Here is a 15,364-nt window from a genome sequence, read left to right on the forward strand (position 1 = left end):
GAGTTGAGGACTCCACACACATGCACGCACACACACACATGAACACATCTCTGTGGCCTCTGACTAATCCTATCAGAGTAATGCTATCAAAACACATGCTCCCACACAGTGCTGCAAACACACATAAACATACACACACACACACACTGACACTAATCTTTCTATCCTCATCTAATAACACCTCTGACTTGGGCAGTATTGGAGACTCCAGGGGGGTCCAAGCTCACAAATATCTCTGTCAAAGACTTTACCTCCAGCCAGACCAACACAATTCACACACACATGAAAGCCCCTAGAAGAAGAAGAGAGGCACTGACTGCTTCATATTAGTGTTTAATTAAGTTAAAAGACCTCTCTCCACCTCTCTCGCTCCACAGTCCAATAACTCAATTGAAGTCGTCTATTCTTTCATGGCTTTGAGCTGGCGTTCCTACAGCCTGGGATCACAGGCCATAAAAAGCAGATTGTGGCATTACTGCCGCGGCCCTGTCAGCCGCCTCTGGCCATAGCTGATGTCTCACTCATGTGATTAACTCAATAAAACTATTACGCAGACCTCCCTCTATCCACAAACTTTTCTCTCACTTTGTCTTTGGTGCCCCCTCTTTTTGTTTTCTTTTCATAATACCTGCTCTCTCATCTCCAATCAGCCCTCTCCTCTCTGACAGCATCAAATCTTTACTTTCTGTGGTTCAGGTTTTACCCTCTGGCCAAAAGTTCAGCTGCTCTACTGCCAAGACAAGCAGGTAGGGCTCTTTTATCTCAACTGCCTTCCTAAATGTTGAAACAGGAAGCAGGCAGCCAGAAAATCTGATTTGCTTCTCAAATCTGATCTTTTAGGCTGACTGTCCAACTTGTAATACACAGAACAATATACAGTGGAACATCTAGTGGTTATTTTATATGCCATAGCTATCCTCAGCTTTTCAGCAGCTGACATCAACTGTATAATGACACAATTAGGTTATCTGGACATTTCTACAAGATATTTGAGATAATGTTCACACATCTGAGTCTTCAAATCTCAAGAAGTTTTTCGTCACCTAAAACAATGGATGGCAGAAGCTTATATTTGCCATATAGTCTGTCACCACAATCTATCACAATCTTTTAATTTCTGGGTCACTTTTGAAGTCCCCCTCCACTCAAAAAATGTTTGAGCTTCACTGTACAGAATAATGTTTGTGCAGAGTTTGACACTGGAAGGCTGTTTTTACATCTATCTGCTGAAGGAGGAAAGTTTCTCTGCTGACTGAAAATCTGACTTTAGGGGTCCTACGAGCAGGATTTGTGACATCACAACTAGTTTGGAGCCGATCATGGTCCAGTATGCAATTTACACAAGTGTGATGTGAAAACTTGAAGCCTCCAGTGCACAAACACTGGGAATGGTAGGAGGTAGAAGATGCCTTGTGTCCAGCAGTGGAACTCCTAAAATGAAAAATATCTAAGTATTCTTAGATTATGGCTTTTTAATGTGGAAAAACCATATCAGACACAAATTATTATTCAAAGCAGAGTATTTTTTATATCTTTAATGTCTTAAAAGATATTGCTGCATTTTGATTACATTTACATATAAACAAGCATACACAGAAAAAATCATCCTGTAACTTCAATCAGTAACAAAGCATTTTAAATCCTCTACGGTTCTAATTTGTGTGTCTGACTGGCTTCTTCTACATAGCAACAGCTATGGGTATTGTAGTACTTTTGGCTGTCCACATTGGCAAAAGGATGGACTGAATGATGGATTTCTCATAAACGAACTTCAAATAATTGAAACTGGTGGTTATAACATATGATTGTTACATTATCCATGTTAATGCTAAGCAACACGGAGGATATTGTTAAAAGAAATTTTGAAATAGAAATGATGACAACTGAGCCATCTCTATGACAAATGAGCAAACACCATCTGCTGATGATGACCTTGAGATGTGTTGCTGGTAAATGGAACTTGAGTTAAGATAGAAATGTTGCTTATTGATAGCATTAGCTAATCAGCTACATCTGTCAGTCCCACAACCCTCATGTTGCAAGTCACAGCTTACTTTAAGAATCTCCCACTCAGTGACCCTTTTCAGATATACAATTTGACTATTTCAAGTCCAAAGTGGTAGCTGAACTTTCCACCTCTGACTCCTCTCCTCAACTGCATGTTTTTTCACCACCTCTCTGCTACCTTTTCTGCACCATCACTCTCTTCCTCTTCCTCCCGCTGACCAACTCTTTCATCCCCATCCTCCTCCACAATGACAGATCTCTGTTTACCACCTTCATAAATTACCGATGACCTTTTTTAGCGCTGAATAAACACGGCCAGGCCTGGTCTCCGAGGGTTGCCGCTGTGGTTCCGATTGGGTGTCAGGGAGGGAAAGAAAAGAAAGAAAACAGATGAAATCTCTTTGAAAAACCTTCTCTCTTCCACACTTGTTTCATCAGCCATGGGAGAAGAAAGGAGAGAGCTTTTCACCAGCTGCAGAGATAAGATAAGAAGCACGTGCGAAAGATCATTAGATATGAAGGCAGGGGATTCCTTCTCTCTTTTCATTCTCTCTTTACCTTCGTTTTTCCCTTTCTTGGGTCATTTTATCCCTCTTTATCTGTCAACATCTCTTTCGGTCTTGACTCTGACCCTATCTCACTCTATGCTGCTCTCATTCCTGTGTTCATTTTTAAACACCTACAGTACAGCAGGGGTTTTAACTTTTCTCAAGTAACATTTTATCTGGCTAACATGCTGCTGTATGGGCTATAAATCTTCCCCCGTGCTCACAGCGACTCCCACGGTTCGATTACACCGTTTTGGCAGCACATTTTATTTCATACTCCCAAATTACCGTGTCAAGAAGTCCAGTGAAAGTCCATGTTGATTCAAGCCCTCTGTATTTCATCGCAGGCCTTAGCTGAAAAAGCAAAAAGAACCGACAATATAACTGCTGTGCTGAGGGTTATGTTTAGCCTCAGATAAATCAAAGCTCTGGAAATGAAGCGATTTGAGATGAGGCTGCTCCTGAATTCTGGCAGCATGGGGTGTTGAGAGGGTTAAGGACCACTATCCGCTGGTGGTAGAGGTGGTGGGGGTCTCCCGGGCAGAGTGCCATCACCCGGTGGGGGACCTCGTACTGAAGCTACTTCATTCCCTGCTTGAATAGAATATAAATTTACACCCGTGGAGATTAACCACCCATATCGCATGAGAGCGTCGTGTGTCCGAATTGTAAAAATAAAGTGCGTGTGACACCACTGCTGCTTTCACTTCCTCTCGCTGCACACTTGTGGCACATTTTTGGTGGGTTGGGTAAGAGTATCTTGTTCAGCGCCCTAGAGATACTGGCAACGGATACATCTACTGGTTGCACAAATGGGACAGGCGGGAGGAGGGAGGGAACGAAAGAGAGAGGGAGAGGCGGAAGGTGTGAGTCGGGATGTCCAGTCCTAACGAGAGGCAGTAACTCATGTCAGGGAAGAGAGCTGTGAGTTATGACCTTTTAAGCCATGGTGGGGTTAAGTGTTTTCATTCCCAAACCAGCTGACACTCGACCTAAGGAGTGCGTAGACAGCTTGATGTGTCTGCGGGACAATTTACGGCCATGATCATTGTCTTTGTTATTTTTGCCCTCTGAACTCCTCGTTACCGCGTGCCTTCCACCCACCTCATCTCCAAACTGTGCATTTCTGGCTCGGTGGTCTGTAGCTTGATAGTCTCAGATCTTCCGTGACGTATATTCGTGTCAAGCTAGAAGTTGAAGTGGCACGACGAGAGAAGACGTGTAGAGATGCCGAGGTGGGAACTGGAGTGACCCGGGCCCTTGGCTGACATTTGGGATATTAATTAGCATAAGAGTGACCCTTTGACACTTGAACCCTCATTGGTAGGAGTGTGTTTCGCTTTGACGTAATGAACCGAGGAGTTAAGTTGTTTTCGATCTGATAACATGCTCATGTGTTGCGTGTAAAGCTCTTTTTTCGGTTCCCTCATCCATCCCCCCGGCACAAAATACAGTCAGTCGCACGCCCTGGCTGAGCTTCAGCTATTTGCTTGAGCGACACTTTTTCCATGAGCTGTCAATGTGGCTCGACACTCAGTCAGGACATCCAAATTTCCACCAGGCTCTCCTACAAAATATTGATCTCATCACTAAGTAAATAAACTTGGTGATGGATGGTAGAGGTAATTTTTCTTGTTGCTTGGACCCTCTACTTACTCTCTACTACTGTGCAAATCCATCTCTCTTTGAATGCATTATGTGGTGACCGTCTGACAGACTTAGGCAAAACACGACTTTAAGCCTTTCAAATATGTAGGAAAAACATGAAGCTTGGATGATTTGTGCTTATGTGGCAAGCAGTGTTTCCATTAAATGTGTCTGAGTGGCTGAGATCAGGGTAGAGGGTAACTAAGTTTACTGACCTCTTTATTTGTGGAATTCAATTCAGACTTCTTCCAGGCAGTCATGAATTGTATAATTCATATGAGTAACAAAAACAGATATAAAGTATATTAAGATAACTGGAAAATGTAATTCAAATACAACCATTATTTTTTATATATATATTTGCCTCTTTTAATGACTGGAGGTCACACAGTAGTTACTTAGCAATATGTAGTATATTCCAATAACTCTGCAAAGCACTCTACAGAACTGCAGTACTCACTCATTTCTTGTTTAGCAAGGTGCAGACTTTCCCCATGGAGGATCTGTTCAGCCATTATGCCAACATGCACCGCCTACAAGGAAGGAAAAGTCAAATCAAGTCAAGTCAGTTTTATTTATATAGCCCTATATAACAAATCTCAGGGGAGCATTACAGTCTGTACAGCAATCCAACATCCGCTGTCCTTAGACCCTCGATTCAAATAAAACAAAACTCCATGAAAAAAACAAAACAGCATCAGCATTTTAGACCTACAGATGTACGCAGATATGCCAGACAGTAAATGTTACAGCTGCAGTTCCTGTTATTTCCTCCATTTTTTAAATTTGTTTTTTCAACTGTTTTTTTTTTAATGTGTATTCTGAAGTTTTACTTTTAACATTCAAGTATTCTCAATGTGCCCATTTATTTTAAGTGTTAGCTTTTTAACCCTTTTAAACATGTTGTACATTCACCAACTTTAAGTGAGAATTACAAAGATCTCTTGGTGTTGGACTGAAGACCCCAGAGGACAGTGTAAATTAGCCCATCTGCTTGTATATTGTTGCTTTGTTTGGCTACAAATGTGGGAATGAACAAATAATATCATATTTCTATTTATATCTTATTTCTGATGCCCTTTCATAACATTATATTACTTTATCAAGTTAGTTAGTAGCCAGTCCAATAATGGACACAAAGTCAATTTTGTATAGTCCAATAAGCACTATTTCACTATTTCACAATAAGCAAAATTCAGTTAGTTGGGAAACAAGAAAAAGCTGAAATCTTTCCAGCTGTGGATTATGTTTCTTGGCCCACAACTCTGTTGAGTTTCCCTGGTCACTCAGCTCAACCCTGCCCCCTGACTGGCCATTTTATTTTTCCCCTAATTACTTTTCATAACTGTAACTCCCCCCAAAATCTAGCTCACACCTTCTCAAATGAGCCCACCTCTCAAAGCACAGAAGAACCCAAAACAGAACCCTGAAAATTAACATGACCCTACGCTTTTTTGACCAGTTTATGAGAATCAGCCTTTTAAGTATTCCCTTGATTGCTCTAGCTCTACAGGACACTAATGGACTTCCAGTGATGTGATTATGTTTATCACTGTGTGAATGCATGCGCAACACGTCTCTCTACACAGTCCCCTCTTCATTTCCCTCTTCGCCTTTGTTTTCATTTTTACCACTCAAACTCTGACTCTTCTCTTATCTACATTTTCTTGTAAATTTCTGTCAGATTATCACTCACTACAGCTCTCTTCACCAGTTACTGCTTCTCTACATCTCCATCTCCTACTCTCACTCCATTCCTCTCTCTTTCCACGAGAGTTTCTCTGAATATCTCTACATCTAAGAGATGCTGAGTGCTGAGCTCATAAATTTTGTCTGGTGTGAAACAGAAGATGGCTTCCCAGGACGGCTGGGAGGTTTTTCATCACTGGAGCCTTTTTAGTGCTGTCCACTGCCACCACCAACATGTCACCAAACCCATGATAGGCAACGTGTTTATGTGTTTGTATTTGGGACTTGGCGGTCTCAATGAAAGCAGTGAGAAAGACAGAAGTGAATAGTGGAAGAAAAAAATGCTAGAAAGAAAGGATGGGATGATGAGGAGAGGAGAGTTCATAAAGTTCATAAATTTGTTAAGTGGCTGAGGTGGTAGTTTGAAAAAAGAACAACAGCAACAACAACAATTCATGGGTTAATTTACTGACAAGATTAACATGCAGTTGATGGGAAGGTTTTCACGACAGGGTGCCAACAAATAAACACAATTCAGAGATGACACCTCCCCAGTAGGGCGGGCAAGGCGGAGGGACAGCGCCATTCCCTAAATTCCACAGGGGTGATCTGGTGTCAGATGGTCCCAGCCTTTCTGTCTTGGCCCCCACGGGACGGAAAGGTTATCCCGTTCTGGGAGAAACACGAATATAGAGGTACGATAAGGTTCTCTGAGACAGCTGTGGCCTAATCTCAAATCCACACCAGCCGTAACACGGCACTGGCAGATCACAGTCAGTCATCTGATAGCAGTGTGAAAATTAGACAATTCATTTTAAGATACATACAAATCAATTTGCTTGTGCAACTGGTGCCTGATTACATCTATCACGCTTAGTAATCTGAACAAACGAAAGGACCTGCAGATGGAAACGTATCACCAACCACTGATCAACCAGAAAATTAGATGTGTTATGTAACGCCTTTGACAGAAACGTTTCAAATTCATTGTATAAAGATAAAAGCAAAACATGATTTTATCAAATATGCTGAGTCTTTTGTGATCTAAGACATAATGTTATGTTTCTCTTCTGTTGACAATAAGAAAAAAGATTATGGTTTAAGAGCTCTGAACTGTCTCATACCTCTAGTCCTGATACTACCTGCTTATGGGGATCCATTTAAATCCACTCGTCACAAAATCCAGTGTCAGTAACATCCAAACACTGTGACAGGCCCAGTCCTGTTGGTGCCGAGTTCAATCTCAGGCAGACATATGGTAGTTTATGTGTTATGTTCTCTCAATTAAATATTACTGGTAGATAACACAAATCTTAACTTTTGTCACTGGTCTTTTACTGGCCTCATAGCAGTGTCTTCAATGATTAGATAAAATAAAAACTTGAAATTGTATCCACCAGTACACAAAAAACAAAAAACAAACAAACGAAAAAAGTATATATAAAATATATATCTATATGTGTGTGTGTGTATGTGTATTTATATATTTATATATACATATGTTATATAGTGTACAGTACAGTATATAGCCTGACCAAAGTAAAATTAACCTCTATTTTTATGTATTGAACACATGAACATATGGCGTATCCATTTCCTCATCCTCTTGTCTCTAGTCTGTGGTAATCTTCACATTTCATTCCACCAAATCTGCGTTTCAAAATTGTGCTTAACTCACACTTACTGTGTGTTACTTTTACACATACGACATACGAGATATTTAAAGCGTGGCCTCCAAAAGCAACTGGAGGCACTAATTTGAGAAACAAGAGGAAGCAGAACTTGATGCAGGCGAAGCTATGATCCTTCCCCTGGGATACAAAGTGTCCCGCTTCATCAGCTTGTCCTGTCCTGCGCCAAGCTAAATCTTTACCCTCTCTCCTCTCGTCTGTTACCATCTCAGCATGCTCTGGGCTTACTTGGAAACTGTGATCAAAATAACGTGCAAGAACAGATGGCGTCAGTACTAGACACATGCTCAAGACCATACAACAAATGGTTAAGAACCAACTAAGCAAATGTTGAAATCTCTCCCTGCATTGCTTTTCTCATGAATGAACTTTGAGAGTGGCAGGCAGGTGTGCAATTCAGCCATTAGGCTCACAAGTCCTCAAGAGATGATCAACACTCTTCCTAAGTAAAAGCCACTCAAACACCCACTTAGCATTTGTGTACATGAGAGTAGGAGTAAGAGACAGACATAGTGAGAGAAGACACAGACAGAGAAACGCAAACCAGTAAACATGGAGAACAGACAGAGGGGAAAAAACCCCAGTCAGCAAGCCACCCCAGAGTGTCTGTGAGTCTACCATGTGATTTATGTGTGGCTTGAGTTGTGGACAGCAGAGGGGGACATAGAGGACAAAGTGCAGGTCCCTGACTGCCACTTCCCAAAGTTTCCTGCCTATATTCAAATTCACATGGAATTTAAAAATGTCACAAATTTTTCCTTTATATTCGTCTCAGGTCTAATTTTTTTTTTTTTATCAGTACGAACAGCAAAAGCTGCATGGAGTCACAATTCTAAGGCGGTACATCTGAATTTGGCAGTGTTGCCCAAAATAGGACTTTAGCGATCATTAGCATTGTTATGGTGGTTTGGCTGAGCAGCTTTAACATTAAGGAATAAATGTCACAATAGTTGACAGAAGACAAAGAGCCATCTTGATTGGGAGAAATACCTTAATTTAGCCAACAATAGACTAAAATAAAATAATAGACTCATAGGCTCATATAAACAGTATTAATATTAATATTAAATTATTTCCAAAGATTAAATTGCATAATAGTCCACAGGAAGTCAATTTTATTTATATTTCCCAAAATCACAAATTTGCCTTTACCATCAGTACAGCATACAACAGCCTTCATCTTGTTGCAAAGTCAGTGTCAGAGTTAAAGTTTTGATGTAGGTTCCTTGGTTTGTCTGTTTACTCTCTAACTGATTGTTTATTTAATACTGATATATTTGTCTATTGACACCAACAGTTTTCAGATGGTAAAATCTATATCTGACTGTTGCAGTGATCTATTAGTGTGTCCTCCGGGGTTTCCTTCCCAGACTGAAGACAATCATGTCAGGGTAACTAGAAAATTTGTTAACAGTTTTGAAAACTATGAATACTAAAAAATAATGACACATTTGGACATCAATAAAAGTATTAACTGAAATGTTTTGTATTGCAGATTGAAAATGATGGATGTTGGGGATAATTTGAGTGTAAATTCGTAACTATTTTCTTTAATAAAAATAACATTTTTGTAGAGAGGGCAACAGGTAGGAGGTAGAGTAGACAACTTCCTTGTCAGACTGGGTGTGAGCAGGATCAAGGAGGCTGGTTGAATAACTCGCTTTGACCCATTTACTTCATGCCTAAAGGCAGGTTTTTTCCTACATAGTTGTTGGTGGAAATATATACACAGACACACAAACATGTAAGCTACAGCAGTGACAAGTCTAGGGGAGCACAACCAGTCCTCACATTTAAATTTATCCCGGAGGTTGAAGGAGTCGACGAGGCCTGAGGCTGTCAGAGTTGTCACCGTCCTCCTGCCCTTCTTCTTGGTCTCTTCTTCTTTTCCCCCTTCGCACTTTTTTCACTTGTCCAATTGTTCATCACCATCTGAGAGTCTCCATATCCTCTTCATCTCCTTGCATAGCAATGTCTCTTCTTCTCACATGGCATTTGGTGGATACTTTTATCCCAAGTTCCTTGCAGTATCATGGCTGTCTACAATTTAAGCTTGGTTGTCTTCAGAAGAAGATGGACCAGCGGGAACATGTTTGATGCAAAGATAGATTGGCTTTAAATCCTCCTAATTCCAAGCTAACCTCTAAGACTAAGTTTAGCATCTCACTATACTTTACCTCAATGAGATTTACATAAGCTGAGACATTATACTCCGTCTCTCCTGCTATCTTCTATTTCTCTTTCAGTACAATTCAAGAAAAAACACTTCGTCTTTACTATTTCTTCTCTATTATTTCCCTATTTTTTTTTTTTTAAAAAAACACCCAACAACAACAACAACAAGGATTTCAACCAGTTAATAGAGAGAATATCACAGTTTGATTTCTTTTCTGATTTTTTTCATCGGTCATCGTAACTGGTTTACCATCTAAATTCTAAGATAAATGAGTATTGATTATCTATCATTATAATTCAAGAATATCAAGAATTCACTTTGGATCTCTATATTGCCAAGCTATGTTTTGCTGCTGTGGGTGTCCTGAGTGACAGGTTAATGGTGACAGCTCGTCTTCATCGGGGCTTTAACTGTGAGCAGTCAGCAACAGTGGCACTTTTCTGTGCCAAGAACACACTGAGCATGCTGGGAGATGTAAATGATCTGTTGGCCAACCTGTCTGCTCTGTGACCCACGCCCAATAACCCCCAGCAGGCCACCACCGACCCCGTAACCTCAGCGATTGCTTATATGCATGTGAACACACACGCAATCACATCTAGTGCATACTGAGTAGAGGTTAATTCATACACACAAATATTAACACATGCACACAGGTTCACTGATATGTGAATTCTATGCACAATAAAATATTGTGCTTTAGAATCCTATTTTACTCATTTTGAGCTGACAACGTTTCAGCAAAAGTGTTTAAGTCTAGTCTCTCTCGTTCTCTCACTCACTCACACACACACACACACACACACACACACACACACACACCTGCTATAGTGCAGCAAACTGCTAACAGCCAAGGATCACAGTCCTTTTGTCAAACAGGGAAATTAGCGCTGGCTCTCACTCGTTAGAGACCCATTGTAGCATTAGCACATTGTCATGGCCACTGAGCCTCTTCACTTTAGCACCGTAGCACTTCAGCTCAAGCATTTTTCCCTCGGGGATCGGGGAACATTTGCTTATAAAATACAGTTTATTCTGTGCCTCCCAAGTCTGAGGCCTGTATTCAGTTTTATGTGACTGAATTTGTCAGTGTTGAGAAGAAAGACAGATAAAAAAGCTAGAATGATATGTTGGTGAACACGTTCACCTCTCTATCTTCACGTTATGAGTTAACAGTACTTCAGTCTTTCTTGGGAGTTAGCTTGAGTAATAAAAAAAGAGCGCCTCCTACAGACTCAAACTGATTGACAGCTGATATCTTGAAAGTGCAGGATACAATGTAAAATAATGGAATTGCTAAGCAGGGTTTTCCCCCACCTTAAAGGTGGTGGAGTTCTTGTAAGTAGACAAAGCTTTTGTTTACATTCAGTCATACTCACAAAAATTAACTGTGTGTATCGAACACGCCTGTTGAATGCTGTTGTTCTTATAAAACATGCAAAGACAATTTTTCTTAAAAGTTTGAAACCTGCATTGTTTACATTCACCTTAACTTGCCAGCAGTCTTCCTTCCTGTCTTTGTTAATTGATTGCTGTGTTTTTTGGCCACATTACGGCCACCTGTAGATCGGTGGAATAGCGTGAAACCTTTGGCGGGAACGTGTGCATCCTTGTGCGCTTGCACGAGAGCAAAAGGGACCCACCAGTAAAAAAACATTGCTCCATAACAATACTAGTGGTCAAAAACTCCATGGGATACCTTTAATTAGTAATTAGAAAGATTTCCTTGATTAAATGTTCCCACAATATGCTAGGCTCCTGGATAATTTAAAATATCTCAAAGTTTATGTTGTGGAAAACCACCTGCATGCTGAGCTGAGCTGGGCTTCACTGCAAGTTTGCTGATATATAACCAATTTAAAAATTTAATTTATACACACTGAATATGATGATCTGAACATGTGTTAGCAATGTAATACCAGTAACAGGGTCAATAGCCTCTGGCTGAGAATACCAGTTAGCTAACGTGTGTGTATGTGTATATGTGCATGTGGGAAGGTGTTGAGTATAATGTTCAGCATTAGTTTCAAGGTCACAGGCCCGGGTAACCCCCACCCAGCCATACACACACACACACATGCACACAGAGGATGGTAATAGCGGTGCTGACAGACATGTGCGACCAGCTGAGCTGGAAGCCTCAGCAGCAGTTGAAAGCTCCGAAAAGGCCGTCACTTTTAAACATCAGCGAACTTAAAGCAGCAAAGAGGGAGACATCTGTAAACAAGAGCCCGGAACAGACGAGGGATTACTGGAAATGTTGAGGACTTGCTGTCTATCTGTCTCTCTGCCTGACAAATGACCTGCTTATTATCTTCAATATGAACATAAAATATTTATTACCTCATAGAAGAAATGTATCTTTTTACTCGGTTATAGTTAATACATAAATACGATGTAAAAGAATCAAGTGTTTCAATCTTCCTTAATATAATTATTAAGATAAATTCCTGTAAAATACATACAAGAAACAAAACACATTAAAATTAAAATTGTCTTGTTTGATGAAAAATAATAAATTAATAAATATGCCCTTTAATGTAATGCACCAAAACTTTATTTGTGTTTAATTAAATGTTTAGAATAAAGCTACATGGTATTTGACCATTTGTAATGATATTACAATATAAGTTTGTTTTAGCTACACAGGGAATGTGAGTATTAACTAATTCTGCCTGATTTACATGGATGATTTGCTATTTTAATTTATTTGTTTCAGTATTAATGACTGTACACAACATTTTATACAAACAAACAAATGAATTAATAAATATGATACTTGTAAATATGATGTGGCAATTTTTAAAAAAGTTTTTTATTTATATAAATGTTAATTTTCAACATTTCCATAACTATGGATTTGTTCAATTTGATTGTACATTCATAATGATGATTTTAATGTATGAAATAATGTATAATGTATAAAATATGTTTTAAATATATTATAGAATAATATAAATAAATATATTATAAGCATATATTTTACTTAATTTATTACAGTATATTTAACATATAATTATATAAATAGAGTCTCAGATCTATCTATCTATCTGTTGGTCGGTCGGTCTGTCTGTCTGTCTGTCTGTCTGTCTGTCTGTCTGTCTATCTATCTATCTATCTATCTATCAATCTGTCTATCTATCTATCTATCTATCAATCTGTCTATCTATCTATCTGTCTATCTATCTATCTATCTATCTATCTATGACTGACACCCAGCAGCTTGTTTTTGGTACAGACTGGTGTGTTTGGAGAATCTGCTGGCTCTCTGTCTTGTACCTTGTAAGACGAGTGTGCGGGCTTGTCACGGTCACGCGCCAAATTCCACCTAGCATCCAGCACCTGGCTGTTGACAGTCATTGCTCTCCTGTCATTTTAATTGGTGCACACACACAAACACATACACACACACACACAGTCACACACCCACACAGATCAAAGTCTTTACTAGTGGTGAACAACACTATAAATACCTGCTGTGAATAGCATGAGACATGGCTGATGTATGATAATGTTCTCATTACGAAAGGCTTTGTATGTGCATGTGTGTACAGGCATGTGTGTGTTTATATGCGGGTTGGAAATGTGTGCACACCCTACTAGTGTGTATGTGTGTGTGTGTGTGTGTGTGTGTGTGTATGACCGCAGGAGTTTGAGTGTATCTGTGTGTGAAGTTGTTCATCTGTGTATGTGTGTGCATCTGTGTTAAGTTCTCCGTGTATGTGTGACTGTGTGAGTGTGAAGCCGACAGGTTTCACCACCTCGCTGATCCATGGACTCGGCTCGATTCTCTCCTCTGGAGAATCCAGTTCCTGGTCTACAGTTCCTGTAACTCCAAGATGATGGTAAACAACATTTAGGATGTTTATCACACTGGAAGTATTTGTGTATCTGAAACGAGACTACACTACACCTTGGAAGACAAACGCAACACTCGGCTCAACCTTTCTTTTTGGAAGTTAAGTTGATTTTTGGTGTTGGTTGGCTTTGTTAGGACATGAAGCAGCCTCTTCTCAGGATGTTCTATGAAATGAACTTGAACTTGAGGATCAGCCCTGCCATTATCTTTCTACAAACAACTGTACTTTTCATATGAATGTTGCATGAGAGCTCTAAATATTCTTACATAATTTAGTCCACTTTTAGTGAGGAATCAGTGCTCTGTCACATATGTTGACAACTGCTGCATTTCTATCACACTAACATGGTGATTTTCATTATTTGCAGTGATGACAGAAATTGGTGGAGAAACCACTGGCACAACATTCATTTTTCCAAGTTTCTGAAAATGACAAAAAAATGAATTGGCAAATGCGAAGATTAAGCCCAAACAAATGTTTTCTACATCTAAAGTAAAGGACTTTGTGCTCATCTGCTTCAGCGATTACAGACACTTGGGAAAAACGTAGTATATAAATCACGATGAGCATTACTATTATAGTGTTCCATAGACATCTCCATCTGCACCAAGCATCACTGTTGTAATTATGGACACAAGACACAACTATTTGACAGCTATTCTGAATATAAGAAACTGGCAAAAAATAAAAAAATTCCAACTTAATTTGTCTTCCTGGTTGTGTTTTGTATAATAAAATGTTAATTTGTAATATCGCTCTTATTGACAAAATGTGTCATAGTCAATAAACTTCACCTTTTATTGTAACCTCCAAGCCTTCTGCTTTTCCAACATGTTACCAAGTGATTCATTTAAAGCCACGTTTTATGCTTCTCCTGGCTGTGCAAGATGCTGGACTAGCTAACTGCTCAAGTCTACTGTATAGATGATGGCTCTGTCAAATCATTTGGGATTTCTGATCCCAATAACTGACCCACTGATTGACTCTGTTATATCAGTTATATCATGTTAGTTAGTTGGTTAGTAGGAGGATACATCAGAAACAGATTTCCATATGACTGTTTTGTCATCATAGGGCATTACCCATTACAGAGGATTTTACCTTTTTTAAGTCAACCTCTCTGTTCCAAAGTTTTTCTAAAAAAAGGGTTGATTCTTTGTACCAGCTCTACTACTGCTGTTACCAACCATAATAATCCAAAAAAAGAAAACCAGAAAAAGTAGGGTAAACAAGGTTTGGGCCCATCCTGCAGGTTCCTGGCAGAGAGAGCTGGTTGTTCTGATCCGAGAGCAGCTGGAGAAACACAAGGTCACATGGGATCAGGCTTTCCCTCCAAACAGCTGGCCAAACAAACTCAGCCTGGCCAGACACACACTCACACACTCACACACATACACACACATAGACTCAAGCTTACAAAATTCACATAAACACACATTCTGTGAAAGCGTACAAAGGGTGTGAACATACTGTACATGCATGTTCTCATGCGCAAAAATCTCTGCTCACCAGTCAGAGCACAAAAGCCATGTTAGTACAACACACTCTGTGTGAAAAAGTTTCCAGACGTGTAGAAAATGATAAATGGGCATTCGTCACCCTCGCATCTCCCAAATGTCAACATTTAGGAGCAGAAAGTGAAAAAGCAACCACCGTGCATTTTAGGGTTTGATTTTCCAAAAGTTTAATTATGGCAGCAGAGATATTCCATATAAAAACACAAGAATCAAAGCCAAAGGATTTTCA

At 39.7% G+C, this 15,364-nt stretch overlaps 1 long non-coding RNA gene across 3 annotated transcripts; it reads right to left on the reverse strand.

The window, feature by feature from the left end:
• Nucleotides 1-1,502: 1,502 nt before the first annotated feature.
• On the reverse strand, nucleotides 1,503-4,737 carry LOC121906588. 3 transcript variants are annotated; one of them, XR_006098681.1, is made up of 4 exons: nucleotides 4,663-4,737; nucleotides 4,418-4,447; nucleotides 2,844-2,909; nucleotides 1,503-2,348 (listed from the first exon to the last, which is right to left on the reverse strand). It is a non-coding gene; the product is annotated as an uncharacterized LOC121906588 (long non-coding RNA). The 3 variants fall into 3 exon arrangements; XR_006098680.1 differs by lacking the exon at nucleotides 4,418-4,447; XR_006098682.1 differs by lacking the exons at nucleotides 4,418-4,447; nucleotides 4,663-4,737 and adding an exon at nucleotides 3,660-3,955.
• Nucleotides 4,738-15,364: the final 10,627 nt, after the last annotated feature.

This window comes from Thunnus maccoyii, chromosome 11, assembly GCF_910596095.1.
Source record: "Thunnus maccoyii chromosome 11, fThuMac1.1, whole genome shotgun sequence".
NCBI lineage: Eukaryota > Metazoa > Chordata > Actinopteri > Scombriformes > Scombridae > Thunnus > Thunnus maccoyii.